We start from the raw sequence: 24,573 nt of genomic DNA, 5'->3' as shown, positions 1-24,573 counted from the left end.
GTAGCAATATTATTGCCTATACTCCCTATGCTGTACATTACATCCCCTGACTATTCTGTAACTACCAACTTGTACTTCTTCCTCCCTTCACCTTTTCACCCAGCCCCCCAACCCTCCTCTACTCGGGCAATCACCAGTCTGTTCTCTGCATTTATGAGTCTGTACTTTACAAAGTTTTATAGTGCACAACTAGCCATTCTTAACCACAGTCCTATTTATGCTTTCTCCACTAAAAGCTGAAGTTCACAAAAGATTGAGTCAATTTCTTATTCAACTATAAATTAAAGATACTCCTGAAGAAGGTTTAAAGTTAAGCGATTAGACAACTAGCCAACTAATAGTATTAAATCTTACTTATATTTACACATTTCTGAATCTTTCAACAGTTCAGTGTGTTGCAATCTACAATACTCTATTAACCCCTTCCAACACTGTAAGAGTTATCACAAATACTATTATATGCCTCACAAAATCTCTCTCAGTGTATCCATCTACACAATAGGAGCAAATGAAAAAAATAAATATAATGTGATTTAAGTCCCTAAGAAATAAAGTATTATATACTCTGGACCTGAATTATTTTACTTTTAGAATTCAGAATAATATAATAAAAGCTCAGTATGTTCAAAACAACTACTAACCAGGTCTAGTGTCGGAGCCCTAAAAGTAATGTGAACAATACCATGCAGTGGAGCATTCTGAGTTGCCGCAGAGCCCGGGTTCCTTATGAAGTCCAACTGGGTTTCTAAAAGCCCCAAACTGCCAAAATGTCCAAAGGTTGGATGCTGCTGTTTCCACAGTGTCTTAGTTCTTCTGCCAAAGCTCTGTTCTTGTTTATTTTTTCTAGGTGGTATTTTAAATGCTTCTAAGTAGGACAATTGTGTCAGTAGTTATATCATTACTGCTTTGTTAGTGTCACCAAACAAAGGACAGAAGGGATGAGCAATTGCCAAGGTTGGTAGGATTGCTATTACTACCCTTGATTCACGTTATAGCAATGGTTCCTAAAGCATTTTTCATTTGTAGTCACAATGTTGTGCAATTCCGTTATGAACCCTTTTTTAAAAAGTATTGAAACTGCATTATTTCAGCAATGTTTTAGTGTGAAAGAGCCAAAGTTCTACATCTGGCCCTATCATCGATTAAATTTTCCTTTGCTGTGAACTTGAGGTAGTTTTAGTGTAAATAGCTCTAATATGGGTGGCCAAAGTAAAACTTTCAATTTCAGTAAACTCTTATCCTTTAAACAGATATGGAATAGGCTTTTATTGGTGTAACTTGAGCTAACATGATGAAAGGTGGTTAAAAAGAGATCATTTCACTTTAGTTATCTGAAATTGAGGTTGAGGCATTTGCCTATTTTATTCTGGGTTATATTCTACTTTACATTTTGTTGAAGAACTATAAAACTGTTATGTTTTATCAATTAAAAAGCCCCACAGAACACAATTAGAACTGCTACAGACATATATCTTCCGTTCAAAATGTGAGAGGAATCTAAATTGATAATTATTCCCATTCCACCTTCTTCATGGAATAGAGTAATTATTTGGGGAGATAATAATAGCAATACCCGGTCATTTATCTGATGGCTTCTAGGTCTATATTAGATTTTCTAAAAACAAATGATTAAACTAAAATGAGCTATGCAGATACATTTTGCCTTAATCTCTTTGACTCCTTTGCTAAAAAGTTTTTTCTCTTCATTAAACCAATGTCATCAGTGTTTTTAATCTGATCTTCTATTAATTATTCTTGATTGCAGAAATTTCAAATTACTAGCATTTCCTATGAAATAAACATTTAATCATCTGATTTGAACTTGGACTAAGTCCATTCCTCATAATAAGTTTGTCCACTCACCCACACTAAGTTCCATCTAAAATCAGAATAGAAAGAAGAATTTGGGAGCCCCCTCCATAATGTAAGAGCAGATGATGAAAATGTACGAGCCTACTCAACAAAGTCATCACAGCCAAGGCATGAGACAAGAATGTAACAAGTATACACAGGCCAAGAGTAGATAATTTATCCAAAAGATGTCCCCCACCACCTCCCCCTTACCTTCCAAAGTGAAGCAAGAATTCATTTTTCACATCTCCATATCAGATCCAACCCAGGAGATACAGAACACAAGACTGATTTTATCCTTACCTTTGATCATGTATTAGTAAAGTAATATTCATTAAAATGCTTTTGTGAAAGAAGATAGATTACAAAGCTTTTTAGTGTTCCCAATTTCTAATGGCAGAACATCAACAGTGAAATCTTTCCAACTGCATTTAGAGATAGGGCAAAATTCTTTTTTCCCCCAGCTTTATTTTGGGGTATGATTGACAAATGGGGTGGAATTCTTAAACGTACTTTTGAGTAGTTATAGGAAGAAGGCAGGATATTGGGTCAGGGGATTTTGAAATCAGGAGTTCACTAGCCAAAATCATGCAAATTGAAGGCTGGCTATAATATGAACTTTTTGGGGTAGATTTTTAGAAGGTATATACAAGAGTGAGTGTGAGTTGCAACAGGCCTAAGGCATCCAGGGATAGGCAGGAAATACTTTGAATAATGGGTATAACAAGGGGGGAAATCTCTAAGGTTGCACTGATGGATTAAAAGGATACCCAGTACTGAATGTTAAAACTTAGCAACTGTTTTCAAGATAAAAATAGTTCTGGGGAATGGATGATGGTGATGGTTGTACAACAATGTGAACGTAGTTAATGCCACTGAACTGTACACTTACAAGTGGTTAAAGCATACTGTTTTCCATAGAGCAGCTGTACCATTTTTCATTCCCACCAACAGTACATGAGGGTTCCATTCCAAACTGTTCATGTTATGTGTATTTTACCACAATTTTTTCCAAAAGAGGAGCAGAACATTTGAGAACCAATTAAAGATCAAAAACTAGGTAACTAACAAATATCACAATACTAAGTGGTAATAAGTTCTTTAATGAGAACTCAAAAGAACTCTTGTATCTTGCAAATCACTAAAAACACTTCACAAACCCACACAGACCCGTGAAACAACTCTCTTTCAAAGAATCTCAGTGCATTTTCTTATTTTTATGAAATTAATGGGGGCAGTGAGATGAGAAGTAAGGTGATAGGATATGTGGCAGTTGCCAGAGTAACAGGAAGTACAACTCTGCCCAGTCACTGTACTGGGTAAATGCAGCTCAACCCAAGTTTAGAAATAAAGAAAGCCAAAAGCATCATTACTCTTGGAATATAACAGCAGGTAAAATATTCCATCAGACCAGAACCTGCATAATAGGTAGCATCTTTGCAACTTTTAAAAAGTAAATGTACACAGACATCAGTCTGGTGATTACCAGAGGGTGGGAGGAGGTAAAAGAAAGTCTAAGGCAGTGAGGGCGAACCTATGACACGCGTGTCAGAGGTGACACACGAACTCTTTTTTTTGGTTGATTTTTATTTGTTAAATGGCATTTAAATATATAAAATAAATATCAAAACTATAAGTCTTTGTTTTAGTATGGTTGCAAATATCAACAAATTTCTATATGTGACACGGCACCAGAGTTAAGTTAGGGTTTTTCAAAATGCTGACACGCCGAGCTCAAAAGGTTCGCCATCACTGGTCTAAGGGGACAAATGGTGATAGAAGGAAACCTGAGTTGAGGTGGTGAACACACAATATAATATACACATGATGTATTATAGAACTGTACATCTGAAACCTATGTAATTTCATTAATCAATGTCACCCCAATAAATGCAATTAAAAAATAAACGCAGCCCTAGCTGGTTTGGCTCAGTGGGTAGAGTGTCGGCCTGTAGACTGAAGGGTCCCAAGTTTGATTCCAGTCAAGGGCAAATGCCCAAGGTTGCAGGCTCAATCCCCAGTAGGGGGAATTCAGGAGGTAGCCGATCAATGAATCTCTCTCATCACTGATGTTTCTATCTCTCTCTCCCACTCCCTTCCTCTCTGAAATCAATAAATACACACACACACACACACACACACATATTAAAATAAATGTAGCCTGGGGTTGCAGAGTGTTTAGAATGAGTCCTCCCCGCCCCAATGCCCCATCTCCAAGCACTGCCTTACTGCCCTGGGACAGAGAGAAGTGACCACTGTAACTGACAAGCCCAGCAACACCACAGCTTCCCTAGCTAAACCTATGGACTCAACAGAAGAACTTCTGTCCCTGAGTGGAATATGCAGCCCAGGCAGTGAAGAGCACTCCTGACGTGTCCTTCTCCATGATCACTTTGCAGCTACGATGGTTGGTATTTGTAGATTATCTGTACACTTATTCAGCAACCTCATCTCCCAAATATGACCGGCCGGGTCAGAGTGACGATGCTGAAGGAGAGCACCACGGAGCAGCCGCCAAGTCCACGGCGCTGTGAAAGCAGAGGCGAAGCATTCGCTGCCTGACGTTTCCTCCTCTGTCCTCTGGACCAGCATGTCCCTGACTTCACTATCCTATTCCCCTCGTGCAGAAAAATGTAGAGAACCATGGCAAAGGAGGTCCCAGGGGGAAAAGTGGGAGACGATTTATTAAATTTCAGGCTGAAGCCACGCAGATCCCAGACACCCTGTGTGCAGCAGCCACCTCTCCCATGCACCGAGCTTGCAAGGTAACCAAGCATCCCCAACACAAAAACGAGAATGATATGAAGTTCAACAAGGAAGCCTGCAAAAAAAAACCCAACAGGAACCTGAGGAGCCCCCTCTCGTGCTGTCAGACCACACAATGCATAGCTGCATCCGTCTCCTCCCTCTGCCTGGCCTGGCCTCTGCCACCCTGCCCCGGTCTCCCTCTCCCACACGCCTTACATCTCCAAAATGATTTTCCAAGCTAAAAGAACTTCACATCTCATGCTCCACTGCAAACACGCTTCATCTTTTTGGAGGTCAAAACCTTGCTAAGAATCCCATTAAATCCCTGGCTTTCCCTGTAGACACAGGCACAGTTTCAAGGAATTCACATATGTCCTGGGTCTCCTGGGGGTTAAAAACTCTGTCCCAGTGGCTGCCTCCTTCCTTTTCCTTTCTGCATTGATTCTGAGAAACCCTTGGCAGCCTACCTCTATTTGTAAGAATTATGTAACTACAACAAAGTTAAAGAATCCATAAGGACGCCTTTTGAAGGGTTGGCACATCCACCCCACTGACAGCAAGGTTCTAAGACAGTGATGGCAAACCTATGACAAGCCTGTCAGAGGTGACAAGCGAACTCATTTTTTTGGTTGATTTTTTCTTTGTTAAATGGCATTTAAATATATAAAATAAATATCAAAAATATAAATCTCTGCTTTACTATGGTTGCAAAGATCAAAAAATTTCTATATGTGACACGGCACCAGAGTTAAGTTAGGGTTTTTCAAAATGCTGACACGCCCAGCTCAAAAGGTTCGCCATCACAGTTCTAAGAGGAGGGCGTCTCAGATAGACTCAAGAGGTCCAGCCAGTCTGACACAGAGCAGCCCTGAAGGGCAGCCCCCACTCCCAGATGATGATTCCTGCTCTCAGTGACTGCCCTCGCACAGGGACCAATGTGACTTTGTGGGGACCGCTGAGACTCAGTCTGTTACAACTGGCATCGGTTGCCATAGGCAAGTCATCGCAAGAACCTGACCTTGGTAAGCACATTTTACACTTGAGTGCTGTTCATCCGGGTGACACCACGCGGGGAGCGGGGAGGCAGGAAGACAGACAGAGACGCTGCCAGAGCATGCTGCCAGGCACTGCCCCCACCCACAGGCTGCAGGAGCTGCCTCGCCCACACAGAGGGACTGAGCCCACAAAGCCAAATTTTTGGGCTGCTGCTGAGAATCCCATAAAAAGCAGTGCTATTTCTAACCTCCCGCACCATGGAAAAATACACATTCCACCAAGCAACCCAAAAATCTCTGAAAGGCTTATTTTTATACTCTTCCCCACGCCCCCCACCCCTACTTCCCCCACAAAAACTTTAGGTGGAAAATTTGCTAGCTTTTTTGCAGTTTGACACTACTGTGCTAGGCCTCCACTGATGTGGCTACTAGCATGTTTGATTTTAAAGCGAAAAGTGAAAAGGAGTTTTTCTAATACAACTCTGAGTGTCTACTTAACAAGAAAACAATATAGTCCTATCACAGGAGGACAGAATCCAACAAACAGACAAAGAAAACTTCCCCAGGACCCAGCCACAGACAGAAATGACAGCGGCCACAAGTTCCTCTTCCCAGCCTGTGAAAGTGGTGCTCTACCTGCTGCCGTCCCCATGCACTGCTGTGTTTCCCTAACTCAAACATGGCACAGAGCATCCCTGACGCCCTTGCTGACTTTCAACTCTTCACAGTGCACTCTTAACCTTGGAGTTGAAGAATGAGGGAAAGCAGTGAGATGGAGCTCAGATCCGAGTCCCCGATGCTGCGTAGACATGGGCCGGCTGGAGGGAGGGTAAATGAGGCCTGGAGAACCCTTCTCGTTGGCTCTCAGAAGCCAAGGGGGACCCTAAAACTAGTCTCCCTAGGATCCACCCCACCCACTGGGAACCTTGGCATTACTTCCCTGATGACAACCTGGAAGGTGAGAGGCACCGGCTCCTCACACGGATGGGACGTCTCAGTCCAGCCTCTGAATGCTCTCAACCTCACTGTAAGGCACAGTCTAAATCCTCCTTCAAGGCTGGGAACCCCCAGCAGAATTCGGTCATTTATACCACAGCTCGGAATGTGTCTGTTTGACCGTATTTTCATGGTTTAATCTATTTAATTGTACACTACTGCCGGGAGCCGGTCCATCCTTGCTGTTTCAAGGGACCTGGCATATATGGCATACGGTTCTTAATATATTTGCTCACCTTCTTGGCGCTGTGTTTTAACCAAAGCCACCTCTCCGAGAAAGGTTGAATCCCCAGGTAGGGATTTTCCCCTGAAGTTAGGGAGGGAATAAAACCCCTCAACTAAGTGCCAGGCGGGTAATTAATCCCTTTAACTACAAACAATCTTGCTTAAACTACATAATCTTTTCTCCCTGGAATGGAGATAAGAAACGCCCTAACCTTTGTAATAGAGATTGATAGGATTGAATCAACTGGTATAAATACAGTTGTAACAAGACAGAAACACTCAGAACTTAGAACAGAATCAAGAAGACAGAATCTACACGGAGCCTAGAGGCAGAAGAACTTCGCTGGAGAGAGCATGCCAGAGGATCCTGGAGAGGGACTGGCCTCGGAGCCTAGAGACAGAGCCTAGCGGGAGAACATGGCAAGGAATCCTGGACTGAACCTGACTACAGAGATTGGCAGGAGAACCTGACTGGAACCTGGACACTGAACCTGACTGGAGAGCCTGGACAGAACCTGGCTGGAGATCCTAAGCAGAACCTCTCTGGGGATCGAGACCAGAGCTTGGCTGGAGATCCTGGCTAGGCTGCTGATCAACTGAATGCTGTCCCTGTGTCATTCCTTCTTCGCCTACTCCGTCCACACCTTTGGGGACCCCTGGACCCGCTGGGGTTGGACCCCGGCACACTACCAAGGGCACATCCAGAGAAAATAAGCATTACTTTATGTGCCACTGTAGACATCAGGGACTTACACTCAAAGGTGGCACTTCTCCCAGCACCACTGATTCTCTTTGACTTACCTTATAAAAGTTTAAATTCAATGCAAATACAGGCAATCCAGGTCAGGGGTGCATTATCTATATCAACGGTTATTTTTTTATTCTTCTTTTTTAATTGATTTCAGGGAGGAAGGGAGAGGGAGAGAGAGATAGAAACATCAATGATGACAGAGAATCATTGATCGGCTGCTTCCTGCATGTCCCCCACTGGGAATCAAGCCTACAATCTGGGCATGTGCCCAGACCAGGAATCAAACCGTGACCTCTTAGTTCATAGGTTGACACTCAATCACTGAGCCATGCCGGCTGGGCCTAAGGTTATTTTTTAATTCCTGGAACATCTCCCCACAGGAACCACAGGTCTCAGGCTGATTTTCAAATGGCTCCCGGGTCCTCACCATCCACTTCAGGTCCCTTAAGGACCTTGGGGAAAAACAAAAGAGAGGTGGATTTTCCCCACCTAACCCTTTCTTGTCTGTGCTGGGAGCCAACCAGTTATCAGTCTGAGGTTTCATTCTCACATGAATAGGACAAGAAATCGTGCAAAAGCTTGAATAATGATTTCTTCACCTACATTCACCAGTTCTGTGTTCAACTGAGTCACAGCACCAGCACTCCACCACAACTAACAGAGCGATTATAAATTCCAGGACAGTCAGCTCTAAGAACCTACTTTACACATGCAAAGTTCTTAAAACATCTCAGAATCCCAGTATGAGATTGAAAATGACCTGAGCCCTGGCCCATATTCACAGTGGTAGAGCATCAGCCCGCACACCCAAGGGTTCGATTCCTGATCAAGAGCATGCACCTGGGTTGCAGGTTTCAGGTTTGATCCTGGGCCCTGGTGGGAGCATGTGCAGGAGGCAACCAATCAATGTGCCTCTCTCACCTCTCTCTTCTCCTTTTCTCCCCCTCCCCCTCCCCCTCCCCCTCCTTCTCCTTCTTCTTCTTCTTCTTCTTTCTCTCTCTCTCTCTCTCTCTCTCTCTCTCTCTCTCTCTCTCTCTTTCTGTCTGTCTCTCCTTCCCTCCCTCCCTCCCTCCTTCCCCCATCCCCTTCTAAAAATCAAGATATCCCCGGGTGAGGATTAATTAAAAAGAAAAAAGAAAATGACCTGAGAAGCACAAAGCGGCGTGCAGTTCTGTAGACAGGATCTGCTCTCTAACTGCTCTGATGTTCAGAGGAGCATTGTACCTTTGTATTTAAAATCCATATACAGTAATGTAGCTAGAAAAAAAAAAGTTTTCCATTACCAATTTTGAAAGTTGCTTAAAATAGCTGCCAGAGGCAGTAACCCCATATATGGGGGAAATCAGGTACTTATGTAATTTGCAAGAAATTATTTCTACTTTTGCTAAAATTTTGTAAATCAAGCTGTACAGTCCTTAGGGGCATAATCCAAGGGTGTATTTAGTTATTCAGTAAAATTCTACTTAAAGACAGTTTTAGTGTTTGGTGGGTAGAGTCAAAGAGGACTATATCTGAGATGATGAAAGAGAAATTAAAGAGCGCCCACACTCTCTGGGTCCTGGTAAAACTGAGAGGCCACCTCCACTTAAAGTTGGCGGTGGGTGTGCCAAGTTATGGAAGAAAAAGAGCCCAGCTCATCAACACGCAGCTCATCAACACTCACCAAGCCAGGGAAGACAAGGGGTTCTCAAACATCATGGCGTCCTGTCAAGTAATCAAGAATCACACAAATGGGAAGTATTTCATCAGTCACTAAGTATCCGTGAGGCCCGCAGCCCGAATGCGCCACGAAAGCTTACCACCCACCCTGAGCGAGCCCACTGAATGGGCTCCAAGCCTTCCGGTGTCTGGTAGGGAAATCCACTCAGGAAAGAAACACGTGAACTGCACACACGCAGCAACGCAGAGGAACTGCACCCAACACTGACTGAGAGGGTGGTGTGTTACATGCCGTGTGCTCCTTAGCACCCACAGTTTTAGGAAGGTTCTAAACTGTGAAAACTCCATTTAAATTCAGGTTTCCATGTGCCTCAATGAGGAAGCACATCAAATCCCTCCCGATTCGCCCATCGCCTCATCTAGTTCCAACAGCAACCACAAATAAAAAGGCTAAATGAGCCTCCAGGAGTGATCTTCATTAATTCATTTCATTTGACAGAAGTTGTATTGAACTCCTCCTGTGTACCAGGAAGTGTTTTAGGCCCTAGAAAAAAGAAATAAGTGTGTGTGTGAGGGGGGGGGGGGGGGGGGAGGGGTCCTTGACCTTACAAAGCTTACATTCTAGTAAGGGATTTAGCATAAACAGTGAGTTACACCTGGCACATTAAAAATTTAGGAAAAAGTTATGCCTTATATTTTTTAGAGCCTTTCTTACTTTCCTGAAGACTCTCAATATTTCTCCATTTGAGGCTCCCACAGCCTGGTAATTGGGCAGAACAGGAATCACTAAAATCCCTTAAGAGTTTGAGAAAAACAGAGGCACAAAGCTGTGAAGAGGCACGCCTCGGGTGAAAAGCTGGCAGCGGGCAGGCTGAGGGGGGAAGGATGCGCCTGGCACCCTCCTGACTGTCCCCACTGGGGCTGGCTCCAATGTAGGCTTTGAGTCTGAGGATGTCCAGAGATAACCAAAACACATAGGGGTTGTCTAAGCTTCTAGTTCCAGAAACCCCAACGCCCAGCCACTTACACCCACCCCCAGAAAACATAAAACCAAATGCAGCAAATTAGGAAGTCAACCCCCACTTCATTGTACAGACCATGTGTACTACCGATACAAAGAAAATCTGCTCACTTGATGTCACAAAGCTGAGAGAAAGGAACTGACATTTATTTAGTGTGCGTTATATGCCAAGTGCCGTATTAAGCAGGGTGGCTCATTTATTTCTCATGGCAACCATAGTATTATTCCATTTATGAAGTAAGAAACCAAGAAAAACAAAAAACTTAGAATGAGAAATAAAGAATCCCTTGTGTCTGGGCATTAAATGCTCAAGCTCAGCAAAATAGTAAAATTATTTTTCTTCAGGTATTTTAGTAAATCTAGAAGTATTTAATATGTATTCCAGCCCACTGGGAATATGCTTGTGTATTAAACAAAAAGGTCATATTTAATCTGACATCATACAACTTTCCTCCTATCAGAAAAAGACTGCTAGTAGTTTTTACACCTAGAAGTTGGTGCAACTTTCTTGAGAAGAACACCATCTCAATGGTTAGTGCTGGGACAAGGTCTGCTTCACAAACATTATCATAATGAAGAGTCTGGCCCTGGCCGTTGTGGCTCAGTTGGTTGAGCATCATCTCATGGACCAAGAGGTCACCAGTTCGATTCCTGGTCAAGGCACATGCAATTCCTGGTCAGGGCACATGCCCGTGTTGAGGGGACGTGCAGGAGGCAGCCAATCGATGGTTTTTCTCTCTCCCTCTCCCTTCCTCTCTTTTTCTCTAAAAATCAATTTAAAATTTTGTTTTAAAAAAGAAGAGTCTTGCCAAAACCGGTTTGGCTCAGTGGACAGAGCGTCAGCCTGCAGACTGAAAGGTCCCAGGTTCGATTCCGGTCAAGGGCATGTACCTGGGTTGCAGGCACATCCCCAGTGGGAGATGTGCAGGAGGTGGCTGATCGATGTCTCTCTCATCGATGTTTCTAACTCTCTATCTCTCTCCCTTCCTCTCTGTAAAAAATCAATAAAATATATTTAAAAATAAAAAATAAAAATAAAAAAGAAGAGTCTTAAGTTCTACTCACCTTTTAAGCTGTATGAAAACTGATGTCAGTTCTTGAAATGGTCTTGTAAGTGGATGATGTTACAAATGTAGAACTTGAACTGCTAAAAGGAAAAATAAAGAATTTCAGTGAACCATTTCTTGGTTTCACTTCGTACATCCCCTTCCCCAAGTTCCAAAAAATATGTGAGGACTGTCACAATTAAAGGCACAAATACAAAAATGAATAAATTAAGAATACAAAAATAAGCATCAAATATTAAAGAAAAGGAGGAGGGAATTTGAATTAAAAATCTGGGGTAAGAGATGTGACTGAAGTGGGAACAAAATCTCCCTGTCGTCAGCTCTCCAGCAGCCACAGGGGCACCGAGTTCTCATCTTCCAATCAAAGGATCCACACTTGTTCTTCTGAACACACAGTCCTTTTCTTCAATGAGGGGCCACAAACAAATAATGGATGATGTCCTAATTGGATTTTGGGGCGGTTTTTTTTAATCATAAACATTCTAACTATGGCTGTGAAAAGACCATTCTCTTTCTTAACAATCCAAATTTTTATCTTGCAGACACACCGATCCACCGACCCTTCATGGTAAAGAAAGGCAGGTCCAGCCCCTACCTTTTTCCACCCATGAAATGCATATTTAATTTTGTGAGAGCAACACCAACCCCTGCGTGGTGAAGACCTAGCTAGGGTGGTAACATCCGTGATTCTGTCTACAAGGCTGTCTTTACACCTGCCCTACACTCCGTTAGAACGTCCTCCATTTAGTGCTCCAGACTCTGTCCACTTCCAGGTCACACAATCTGTCACCAGCATCCTCATTCCAACTTGAGAAGTAGACTCTGTGAGCACTAAGCCATCCAGGTCACATCAGGTGACCACCTCATGCCTTACAAAGCCGTTTCAGGTAAACTCAAGTCAGCTCTGCCTCAGATACCACAAGCACCTCTCAGCCCGCTGCCTGCCAATGAGTAGGATTACACTCCTGTCCAAGGTTGAATAAGCCACCATCTGTCCAGCTTGTGTGCTGCAGTGTACTCTCCAGGAGACTTGTCCCTCAAAGTGTGTTCCTGCCATATGCCACTCCTGAGTGATCAGCCAATGCTAAGACATCCAGATTTTAAAAATGACTATGTCTAGCCAGAGGATACTGTGAGATTCCTGTGGCGGTCCACCCCAAACACAAGAGCCAAACACCTCACTATTTTTGTGTAATTCCTTCCTATCAATATTGTGAACCTACAGGCATTATTTTCTCTGCCTGTTTTCTAACCACTGAGGGAAGAAAACAATCCACTTCTGATTTGCCAGATAACAGATTTTATTTCTCAACGGGGAGTGCGCTTTCATCAGTCTTCCTGGCATTTAAATTATGATCAGATTTCTTGGGAACACAAGTCAGTGGAACAACCAGAAATGTACTGAGGTGGGCAGAATTCTAAGGTGACCCCCAACAGGTCACACCTTTGTATAATCCCCTCCACCTGACTGCAGGCAGAATTTGTGACTTGCTTCTAACCAACAGAATATGGCAAAAATAATGGGATGTCACTCCCTTCATCCAGTTATGCTATGTACCACTCCACTTCAGCAGACTAGACAGTAAGACTCACTTTCTGGAGTTAGAGAAGTGAGCTGCCATGTCATGACAGGGCTTGTGAGGGAGCCACATAGCAAGGATCTGAGAGCAAGCCCCCAGCTGACAGCCTGCAAGAAAACAGGGACATCAATCCTACACCGACAAGGAAATGGTGTCTGCTAGCAACTTGAATGAGCTTAGAAGTGGATTCTTCCCCATTCACACCCCCAGATGAGAACACAGCTGGGCCAACACGTTGACTGCAGCCTTCTGAGATCCTGAGCCGAGAACCAACTAAGCCATACCCAGACTCCCGACCCATGGAAACTGAGGTAATATATGGGTGTTGGTTTAAGATGTAAGTCTATGGCAATTTGTTACCTAGCAAATAATTTAGTAACTTACTAAATATGGGGATATATAACATATATGTGTATTAAATGCATACATAATTGTACATCAGAACAGCCCTCTCTACCGGCCTCATCCATCCATAAATGAAACTTCATTTATCCTACCTGACTATGAGCAACTTGTGGGCAAGAACCACATCACCATCTCCCTGGCATCCCCAAGATTTTGCAGAGTATGTGGCACATGGAAGGCCCTTAACATTTTTTTAATTAAGCCAAATTAAAAGAGTTGTGATTTGTCAATCTCTAGTTACTACCATCAAGCCAAAGCAACAGAATTCATACAAGCCCTCCGGGCAGAGCTTAGAACCTTAAAATTAATTTCAAAACGGGTGGAAGACACTGAGCCTCATGCTCTATCCCAAATGACGAAAACACAATTTTCCAGTACTGGTTATTTCATTTTACCTATGAATCTCAGTCAGCACTTAGAAATGTTATTCACTAATGTTTTTGTTTTTGTTTTGGCTTTTTCCAAAAATCCTTGCCACTTCTCTGGCATTCTGCTATCTCACAGATAAAGGTTAAAAACAAAAAAATTCCCTAAGAAATTTTTCAAAGTAAGAATTTGTGACTCATTCTTAATTTTCCATTCATATCAATAATTCATTCCCAATCAAAATGGAAACAGCTGTACAAGTCAAATAACCCAGTTCAAATTCTAAAACAAATGTTAACCCAACTTCTTGACAACCTATTTCAAAAGTCCTTTAAGTTTTTCTATTTTTTAAGCTGATGATTTTTAATTCTTTTAAGCAAGATTTTTTTAAATCTCTGTTTAAAGTTGAATGCATAAATATACTGTTTCTGTTATCCTTAAGAGGTAAATTATTGTCTTTTTATTTCAAAGAAGATTGTAACTAACATTGTGTTTATTTTAGATTTTGAGAGACCTGATTTACTAAAAGGGATATTTTTAAGTATTCAAATCAGTTAAATTACTTAAGAGAGTTCAAAATAAACGCTTCATTCATTACAGAAACCTATCATGCTCTCCTGAAACCTACATTCAGGATCTTATTATATATTCCTACTCGCACATAAATCACTCAGTAAACCGGAACGTCATCTCCAAGGTTTATCCATCCCCTGGTGCTCAGTCTCTCAGGCAGCAGTTCTCAAACTCAAGCCAAGAAAAACTTAAAAACACCAGTCCCATGACATACGAGGCAGAGAATTTCAATAAACTCGCCTCTTCTTCCCAGCATAATTTTAACTCTCTTGAGCCCATCTCTACGTGTGAAAATAGCCAATGGCCCACAGCAGGGAACTGGGGGGTCACTGAGATGCCTCCCCGTGCAGAGAAAGAAACAGGCCCAGAAGATGGACCCTACCCAGTTCCCTTCACCCTCAGTTCTAGTAAGTGCCTGCCTTTTCCATAATCTCACAAAACACAGGTCTTTCACAAAGTCCAGTGCTGCAAGGAAAAGAAGGCTGAGTGTTAATGCTATGCCCCCACAAATGAAAGCAAGCCCTCAGAAGAACTGTTCCCCTGAGAGGACGGCACTGAAGGGAATTAATAAGCACAGGCGCTCACAGAGGTGCTGGCGGAGGTCCTCTCACACCCTGCGGCGCGAAGCATTTGAGGAATCTACACATGGCTTTCCAAAGTGATAAAGCGTGGTCCTGTGGGCGATCTCACTAACCCCAAGCCGTCTCCTCAAGGCCACGTTCCTGACACACTTCCAGCAGTTCACACGGCACTGCAGGTTCAGTGGCTGCAGTTTGGGAACCAGGGACTGGTGAGAGGCAGAGCAGGAAGAAGCAGAGTGCAGGTATTCCTGAAAAGTAACACGCAACAAGGACCTGCCTCCCCCCAGAAGGGGATATATGAATGGCAGGTGCTGGGAAATCACAAAGGAAGTGAGGCACATTTGTTCTCAATCTTCAGAACGTCCTCGCTTCCTCTTTAAGGTAAAGGAAGACACGTGTTCCGCACAAAGGTTACGAGAGAGACCTGACCGCATGCTTCCTTCCTTTCTCTGACACAGGGCTGGCTCCCACTGGGGATGGGGTCCCGTGAAGTGCAGCCATTGAAAACACCATGACCTCTGGAGGCAGACAAGAGGAGAGAACCACTTCGCGGACATTTATAAACTGGGACAGGTAAAAGCACAAACGGAGGTAATGTACTTAGCGCTACAGAAAGAGATTAAGGAAAACAGAACACACAGCTCTCCTTCCAGAACCATGTTTTGCTTTACAACATTTTTCAGAAATGTTGTGGTGTTCCTTAACAACGGGCCCACACGCAGGAACATACATGCATGGATTTTTGTGTCAGATACATTTTCTTTTCTTTTTGGCCTCTTTTCTTTTTGTTAATCCTCACCCAAGGATATTTTTCCATTAATTTTTAGAGAGTGGAAGGGAGGAGGACAGACAGAGAGAGAAACATTGATGTCAGAGAGACACATCGATTGGTTGCCTCCCACACGCGCCAGGAATCGAGCCTGCAACCAAGGTACGTGCCCTTGATCAGAATCAAACCTGGGGCCCTTCAGTCCTCGGGCCGATGCGCTATCCGCTGAGCAAAACCAGCCCCGTCAGGTTTGGCTAGGGCTGTCAGGTACATTTTCTTTTTTTTTTTTTTTTAATATATTTTTTATTGATTTTTTACAGAGAGGAAGGGAGAGAGATAGAGAGTTAGAAACATCGATGAGAGAGAAACATCGATCAGCTGCCTCCTGCACATCTCCCACTGGGGATGTGCCCGCAACCCAGGTACATGCCCTTGACCGGAATCGAACCTGGGACCTTTCAGTCCGCAAGCTGACGCTCTATCCACTGAGCCAAACCGGTTTCGGCTGTCAGGTACATTTTCAAGACACAAAATGCATGTGTGCATTCATTCAACCCATAAATGCCACGGTTTTCATTTTGATACTTCCTCTCATGGAGCTGACTTGTTTCAGAGTAAACTAATGCCAAGAAATGCTGAGCACAGGTGTGTCTTTGTGGGCCACGGATCGGCTTCCTCACGAGCTGAGACTGACCTGAGGGGCCCACAGGAAGCACTGCCAGCAGCCTCCCTGCAGAGCCCAGCGTGAGATGCTAACCACCGGCACCAGGCGGCCACACGCAGGGTCTGGCCATCGGGCCTCGACCACGGGCTTGACAAGCTGTTTCTTAACAAAGCATCAGAAACCGTTTCGTGGTGCCTTTCAAACATTGAGGGATGCACGCAAAGAGGGTGACTTTGAGCAACTCCCAGCAGGCACTCAGCCGGAGGGAAGGAAGGAGAAGGACCCCAAAGCCAGATGTTGTCTATCGGCTGTCTGGCTTACTTCCCAAAATAGAAAGGAAGGACCTCTTCAAAGCAGATGCATTCTGTTTCCTGGTAGAAATAAAGCGTTGCGACAGCCACACCCACAAATCCTCTCTTCTGGAGCACAGAGAACTGGCCCTGGGCTTTCCTGGGGTACAGTCGAAGGGATCGGACTCTTCAAAGACCTGGCCCCCAAAAGCTCCTTGGGGGGCACATCTAATGGATGAAGGCAGTCCAGATGGACTCACACACATCCTCTTGGCCAGCGCAGGACAGACACAGCCACTGAGGTCTGAGCTGACAAGACAGCAGGGCAGGGCGGCCAACAGACTTTCAGAGAGAAGTCCCCATGCCAGGGCCCCTCATGCCCGGCCTCGCCCTTCAAACAAGAAACTCAGTCAGAGCAAAAACAGTCCACCTGCCCAAAGCTAAACAACAGACAGGTTTCCTATCTTCCTTGCTGGTTTGCATTGAGCTCTTCATGCTGCAAAGCACGGCAGTTCCATCTCCCAAGCTTAATAAAGGCCAGAACCATCTATGAGGAAACTAGGACAAGGCCACCCTCAGACAACACTGTGCTGCAACCAGCACCACAGCCAAGGTGCGGCCCGGGCACAAGGGCACGCATGCGCACAAACACACATGCTCAGGGGCATGACAAACCTTAAGATGGGAGAAGCAGATGTTTCATAGCATAAGACGGGGGAGGGGGAGAGAAGGAGGGGAGATAGTTTTTAACAAAGTTGGAAAGAGCACGTTAAGGAAATAACAAAAAGGGGGGTGATTTATTTTAAGTGATATTTAAGTCCAACAGTGACCAATCTCCTAGTTACTTCCAAACTCAAGGGAAAAAAGACAAGACTGACACCTCCACAGAAGATCACAAAGTACTTAAAAGGGATGAAAAACTTGACAATTTTTCTAAGACATCAAGATCCTTTTTCGTTCCTTAAGAAGCAATACTGTCTTGTTCCCCAGGCATCATGGAAGGAGTTCTCGGGGTCAAATTATGCTCTAAAAAAAGCATACTAGCACACATCCAAATGAAGATGTTACCGTATCTGTATGAGCCAAAACGGGAATCAAATACTCAGTCACTGTGACAGGAAGTCCATGAGCACAACTGGGCCATTGAAAGGTAGAGCCACAGACACAGCCTGGCCTGGGTTCAAGTCCAGATCCACCACTTACTGCCTACAAGACCTCAGGCAAATCACATCAACTCTGAACTCAGCAGCTAACAAATGAAGATAAGGGGAGCCACACCGGCCAGGCCACCCTTTTGGTCTTTTCCGTGAACACTCCACAGGCAGAGATGAACACGGACGCTGTGGAACCACACTGGCAGATGACAGTCCTGACCCCCAAAGACTGGCGCAGTGGGAGGCCACAGCCAGGACTTTTCAGGAGCCACAGCAGACTCAGTCCCAGGCTGGCAAAGCAGCAATGTTTTTGAAGACCCGTTATGTCTCAAGTTTCCTAGCACATACTATCAGAAAATAAAAAGGACTGAAGTTATTTCTATGAAAACCCAAAACTTAATATGGGAAACAGAGCAAACATCAATAAGTCTGTGCTGTTAGAAAAAAATGTCAGGATTGGTTTTCATAAGCCAAAGAAAAAAATTATCAATATTTTATTGACCTTTATTAATATTTAACAGTAAATATAGACCCAACTCTCCATTTCTATAAGAACTTGTAAGAGAGTTGTTTCTATGTGCTGAATCCCTAGTACTGTGGTGGAGTGAATGCTAAATGCCAGGAAGAGACCAGAGAAGTCACCACGTCACGTAAGGTGGAAAGAAGAAACCAACGTAGGTCAAAATCCACACTCAAACTCATTCAACCATGCAAACCACTGGCAGGTTGTTATGTGTGCCCACTACGTGCCAGATACGATCCGGGGTTACATCAGCAAGCACAATCGGGGTGGACAGTCCAACAACAAACCTACTCAACAGGTAAATGAAGCCATTTGCTCAGAAGTGGTAAGTGCCGTGTAGAAAGGCAAGAATAGAGCAGGGCAGGGGATAGACAGTGCAGGGTCGAGGGAAGCTGTGTTGGAGAAGGCTCCCTGAGAAGGTGGCATCTGAGCCAAGGCTGGAAGGAGGCAAAGGGATGGACACATGGGTATGTGAGGAACAGCGTTCCAGGGAGAAGTCCAGGAACAGGAAGCAGGGTGGCTGGACTGAGTGAATGAAATGACGTGAGGCAGGCCACAGGGAACCCATGGGCTTTTAGGCAATGGTAAGGACTTGGCTTTTACTCAAGAGAAATGAGGAGCTACTAAGAGAGTCATGCATTCATTCAACAAGGATTTACCGCCCCTAGCTGGTTTGGCTCAGTGGATAGAGCGTCAGCCTGCAGACTGAAGGGTCCCGGGTTCGATTCAGGTCAAGGGCACATGCCAGGGTTCCGGGCTCGATTCCCAGTAGGGGACATGCAGGAGGCAGTCAATCCGTGATTCTCATCATTGATGTTTCTCTCTCTCCCCTCTCCCTTCCACTCTGAAATCAATAAAAATATACTTTAAAAAAAAAAAGATTTCCCAGATGCTAAATATGCCAAGCCAGATGCTAAAGACACAGGAAGAGGAAAGAGGTTGAGAAAAGCCAAAAACTGGACTCTTCAACCTTCAAGAGTAGCTAAGTAATCAAGAAAACATGCCAAGCCTCAGGTGGGAACCTGGAAATGAGCATTCTGTGTCTTAAAGGATGCCTCTCCATGCTTTACTTACACATAGGTATTGAACCTTTACCACGATTATGCCAAAGATACAGAAGATCCTAAAGTTGGCTAAATCAGCAGTGAAAAATCAAAGCAAGTTTAAAATACCCCTGGCGGGTGTGGTTCTTGCAGTGGTTCTCAACCTTCCTAATGCCGCGACCCTTTAATACAGTTCCTCATGTTGTGGTGACCCCCAATTTCATTGTTACAAATTGAACATAATTAAAGCATAGTGATTAATCACAAAAACAATATGTAATTATATATGTGTTTTCCGATGGTCTTAGGCGACCCCTATGAAAGGGTCATTCGACCCCCAAAGGGGTCGCAACCCACAGGTTGAGAACCGCTGGGTTAGAGCTTCATCTTGTACACCAAGAGGGGGCGGGTTCAATTCCCAGTCAGGATACATACCCAGATGTGGATGTGATCCCCGTCGGGTCATGTGTGGAGCAAGCAATCAATGTTTCTCTCTTACCTCTTTCTATCCCCCCCCCCAAATCAATTTAAAAAATTAAGTTCAAAATCATTTTAGTTTTGACTGTACCTCACTGGATTCTAAATATTTAAATCTATCAATGGCATTATGATAGCTCTATGGTAACAACAATGGCTGAAAAATCATAACACTTTATTTCCCAACATTTCTGAATGGCAGAATGTTTACTATTCATTAATATGTAGGCTACATTATTTGTCATTTGGTAAACTGACCCAGTAATAAACATATATGCTTGGTCTTCCTCCTCCATTAAATTACATGAACTGTATCTTTTACCACTTTCTCTGTAACTCCCCATAATATTAATCATTTTGTATTTTCAAACATTTTTAATGCAACACATACCCACATACATATATATAGAAGTACATGTATGCATATATCTTTATATACATATATACTGAGTTGTTATATTAAATATCTACATGTACATACACATATCACATGTAAAACATTTTTAAAGCTTCTAAAAACAATCTCAGCCTTCCTATGTGAACTATTATCTATCTTCTCTTCTATTGCAGATCACTTTTAAGTGCTGTTTGTGACCTACTAAGATGACTTCATGGACCACCAAAGAGTTCTTACCTGCAGTTCTGAAACACTGGTCTAGGCACTTAAATAATTAACAACTGCAAATGAATGATTAACTGCACAACTCACAACATCGGCTGTCTCCCCCTTGGTCCACCGATCCTCCCAGCCTGTAGAACAGAGCAAACTCTACTCGTGAAACCCCAGGGCGTCCTGAAGGATGGTCCTTCCCAGCACAGCCCTCAAGCCTCGTGGAGAACCAGAAGCAGAAAGGAGCCAAGTGGTCTCTGCTGCAGCGAAACGGAGCCCACTCCGTCTGCACGACCCATGCATCAACTCTTCAAACAGAGTCCAGGGTCCAGTCCTCTGAAGTAACTTAATGAAAGCATTCTACTGCTCACGGATTCTGCCTTTGGCTTTCACAGCTTTGATAAACTTGTAAGTGGTCATTAAAATAGGTCCAGTATAAGCACTGCTTTACACTCTAAGGCAGGACAGATGCAGACTCGGCAGGCCTGCAGTGAGCCCCAAGGTTCTGCATTTCCAACAAGCTCCCAAGGGGGTGACAATGTGGTAGTCCAGTTACAACGCACAAGACAGCCCTCGGTGGTTTATGGATCAAGGAACCCCTTCTCAGACTCCGCTAATACTGTGTGTTCAGATGCAGAGCAGACCCCTCAGCAGAGAGCACCGTGAAGGCAGGCGTGTAGGTGACATCCACAAGCATGTCCAGGTGCGCTTCGGCTGATGGCAGCCCAGCAGTGACGGAGACGGAAGGGCCATCTGGGAAGAGTAGAGGACAGCACCCAAGCGAGGGAGTAAAGAAACTCAGAAAGGAAACTGACTTGGAAAGCAGGACAAGGCCGGGTGCAGAACCTATAAGCCGTCAGAGGATGAAGAGAGGACATCTATTTGGAAGTAGCTCCTGTACCACAAACTTGGATACACTAAAGTGAGCCATGTTCAGTCAGATGAGCTTATTAGGGCTCCAGCAGGTTGGAAAACATATATTAGTGATGAAACCATCATTTTAAAAAATGTCCATCTATCCTATCTTATTTGAAAGGAACACAGTGGCTCCAGATAGTCCCATGTTAATTGAAAATAGATACACACTTATACTACCTCATCAGAGGTCAAGTTCAGAACACAGTGTCTGATTGTAAAGACTGTTATTAGCCATTTCTTATATTCCATTATGTCACAGTTTTTATTGTGTGTTTTTAATTACCTCACTCACCCCTCTTCATACTTTCTAAGAATAGCAATTTTATGCCATTCTTAGAAAGCATTTCCCGGCATCTCCTACATGAGGTCACCAAAAAATAACTATTGGACTTGAAATTCTACCCATCTGGAGGCCACTATTGACCAACTAAAGTATGGACATGCCATTCTACATGCTACTGAATTAATAGAGTAAAAATAAAATCCCAGAAAAGGCGAAACCTACACTCAGACAGCCTTCTCTCATTTGAAGTCACGCAGTCTCTCCTCATTCTTATGGGTTTCATTAAACTAAGAAGCACAGAACACACTGTAAACCGATTTGCAAGTTTCCATACTTGCTGCCAAATTTCCATTTCTGAAAAACCAATTTCAATTTTTTTAAAAAAAAAAGTAAAACTAACCTTCTAGTTCTTTACATGGTCCAATTTATCTAGAATGTAGGATAAAAAGTTGGAAGAAAGAAAATCAATCCTTGGTAAAATAATGCAAATGTTAATTTATTGTTTTTATTTTTTAATTTGCTACATTGTCTCAGAATCATTTCCTCCTCTGAGATCTGGAAAGTTTTTAAAACATGGACACTGCCAAACAATGACCTTGTTGTAAGCCAAAGTTTAGTTATTTTTAAGGAATTTACTACCTTTCAGCTGAAGGAGTTCTCATGAAAATCCTTCCAAACCACTAACTTGGTAAGAATTTTTACAGGTTTACAATATAATGCTGCATAGCTCCTAAATGTTTCAGGGTTTTACTTTGTGCATGACTTCAGTCTTTAAGGAGGCAGTGCAATCTAAAATTAATGACCCAGGTAAGAGAAAGGGAAGCGAACAGGGGAAAAGCCATGAAGTGACTTCAGTATAGCAACGCTACAGGGGAAGATCAAGCTATGAGCGCAGTATGCTTCAGCTGCTAAGTACTAGACAGAAGAGTGATTTTGAACGCATAGCACTTTGCAACCACTGACTTATTAAAATATCTCCCTTCCTTGGTGTCAACGGTAAACTCCGATATGCATATGGAGACCAATAAGCACCATGTTTTCAGATCCTCAGATGAAACTAAGTCCCACTTAGCCAGAATCAAGACAGCAGGGTCATTCAAATAACTGAATTTTTGTGAGAAGGGAAAGAATTATAACCACAAGACCTCAGCATGCAATGGCTGCCTGGAGCAGGACGGAGAGCGGGGAGGAAAGAAGGGTCAAGCCAAGAGAAGAAAGCAAGAAGAAAGGGACCCAATGAAAGAGGAGGGTGAAAGAGGAAACTGAGGCACAGGAAACAGTATGGACTGAGAGGGAAGGCAAAGAGTCAGCACTATCTGCAATCCATCAACAGAGATACGGAATATTCTGCCATAAGATCATGAAAACAAAGGTCTTCGCCGAAGAGGAAAATCTCTCTCCGTACACATCTCGAAAAGTACAAGAATACAAAAAAGCTTAGTGAGAGGATGCACGGGTCTGCACATTACTTAAATCAAAGCTCAGAAATAAACAGTGACTCACAGGCTGTGTTAGTTCTCATCATAAGGCAAGCTGTTACCATGGGCCCCAGGTAAGCCGCTGGGCAATGCTCACGGGTGAGGTACCATGCTAGTCCAAGTGAGGTTCCCGTACCTCGGCAGGCTTCAGCCTCCCGGGGAGCAATGGACGGGGATGGCCAGTGAAGAAGCCGAGCTGCGTACTACACCAGCAGTACACGGCATGAGGCGCTGGAGCTGCGTGAAAACAGACAGTTCCTCTCAAGCAGATGTGCTCTGCATGGGTTGTTTTTATTTTTATTTTATTTTATTTTATTTTATTTATTATTTTATTTTACTTTTATTTTTTTATCCTCACCTGAGATATGCTTACTGATTTTAAAGAGAGTGGAAGGGAGAGGGAGCGAGAGAAACATCGATGTGAGAGAGAAACATAGGTCGGTTGCTTCCCATGCACACCCCAATCATGGATTGAAGCTGCAATCTAGTTTTGCACCCTGATGGGGAACTGAACTTGGAACCTTTTGGTGTATAGGAAAATGCTCCAACCAACTGAGCCACCTGGCCAGGACTGCATAGGTTTTTTTAGAAAGTGAATTATCATGCATAGGCTACCCTCTTCAAAAGTTCATAATCCTGACAAAACTGCCCTCATTCCTCTCAAATCCCACCACAACATGTGACAAGAGGAGTTGGTGCTACTGGTTTCAAAATAAATAAGAAAGAACACTCTTATGATAACTGTTAATTCTGCAGGCCTGTGCACACACACACACAACTCAGATGACTGGAAGTTAAGTTTTCAAAAGTGTCAAACATTTCTCTGATAACTTAAAAGTGTATGATGCCCTAACCGGTTTGGCTCAGTGGATAGAGCGTCGGCCTGCGGACTGAAAGGTCCCAGGTTCGATTCTGGTCAAGGGCATGTACCTTGGTTGCGGGCACATCCCCAGTAGGAGGTGTGTAGGAGGCAGCTGGTAAATGTTTCTCTCTCATCAATGTTTCTAACTCTCTATCCCCCTCCCTTCCTCTCTGTAAAAAAATCAATAAAGTATATTTTTTAAAAAGATTTTTTAAAAAGTGTATGACTACACAATCTTGTGCAGAAAATGTTTCTAATACATTTAATAATTTGCCCTTTCAAGTGAAAGTACATTTTGCAAATATAGGTATAACTGAAGACTGCTCTGTAATTATAGAAGTCATCTTCATAATTCAGAATTGCAGTCTGAGAATATTTTTACCAACCTCCCCCTTGCCACAGACGCCCTGTTGAGTATAGCCTAGACCTAGGCAGAACTCAGAAAATGATGTTACAACAGGAAGAGATTTCATGTGAAAGTGGATCTATCATTGGATTAACATAGAAGGTTTTCAATCTCATTGGAAGATAAAAATCACAACTTTTAGTATTGCTCTTACTCAGAATTCTGTTCATTTCAATTCTACACCAAGGCAGCAACTTGCCACCCGGGGACACTGTGATCGAAACTATAGCTCACACCCTGAAGGCAACTCCAAGATGTGGAGTGGGGGACAGGGCTCC

General features: G+C 43.5%; 1 protein-coding gene across 7 annotated transcripts in view; it reads right to left on the bottom strand.

Annotated features, from left to right (window-relative positions):
- Positions 1 to 24,573, bottom strand: part of LDLRAD4 (low density lipoprotein receptor class A domain containing 4) — a 337,872-nt gene that overhangs the window by 268,781 nt on the left and 44,518 nt on the right. For 6 of the 7 annotated variants that reach the window (XM_059706718.1, XM_059706722.1, XM_059706713.1 and 3 more), the window contains exon 2: positions 11,312 to 11,393. The gene's annotated coding sequence lies outside the window, so the exon portion shown is untranslated. The remainder of the gene's footprint in view (positions 1 to 11,311; positions 11,394 to 24,573) is intronic. The other variant, XM_059706716.1, reaches the window with a different exon arrangement.

The sequence above is a fragment of the Myotis daubentonii genome, chromosome 8 (assembly GCF_963259705.1).
Source record: "Myotis daubentonii chromosome 8, mMyoDau2.1, whole genome shotgun sequence".
NCBI lineage: Eukaryota > Metazoa > Chordata > Mammalia > Chiroptera > Vespertilionidae > Myotis > Myotis daubentonii.
Note: the sequence above shows the minus strand (reverse complement) of the source record. Positions and strands in the feature narration are given on the sequence as shown.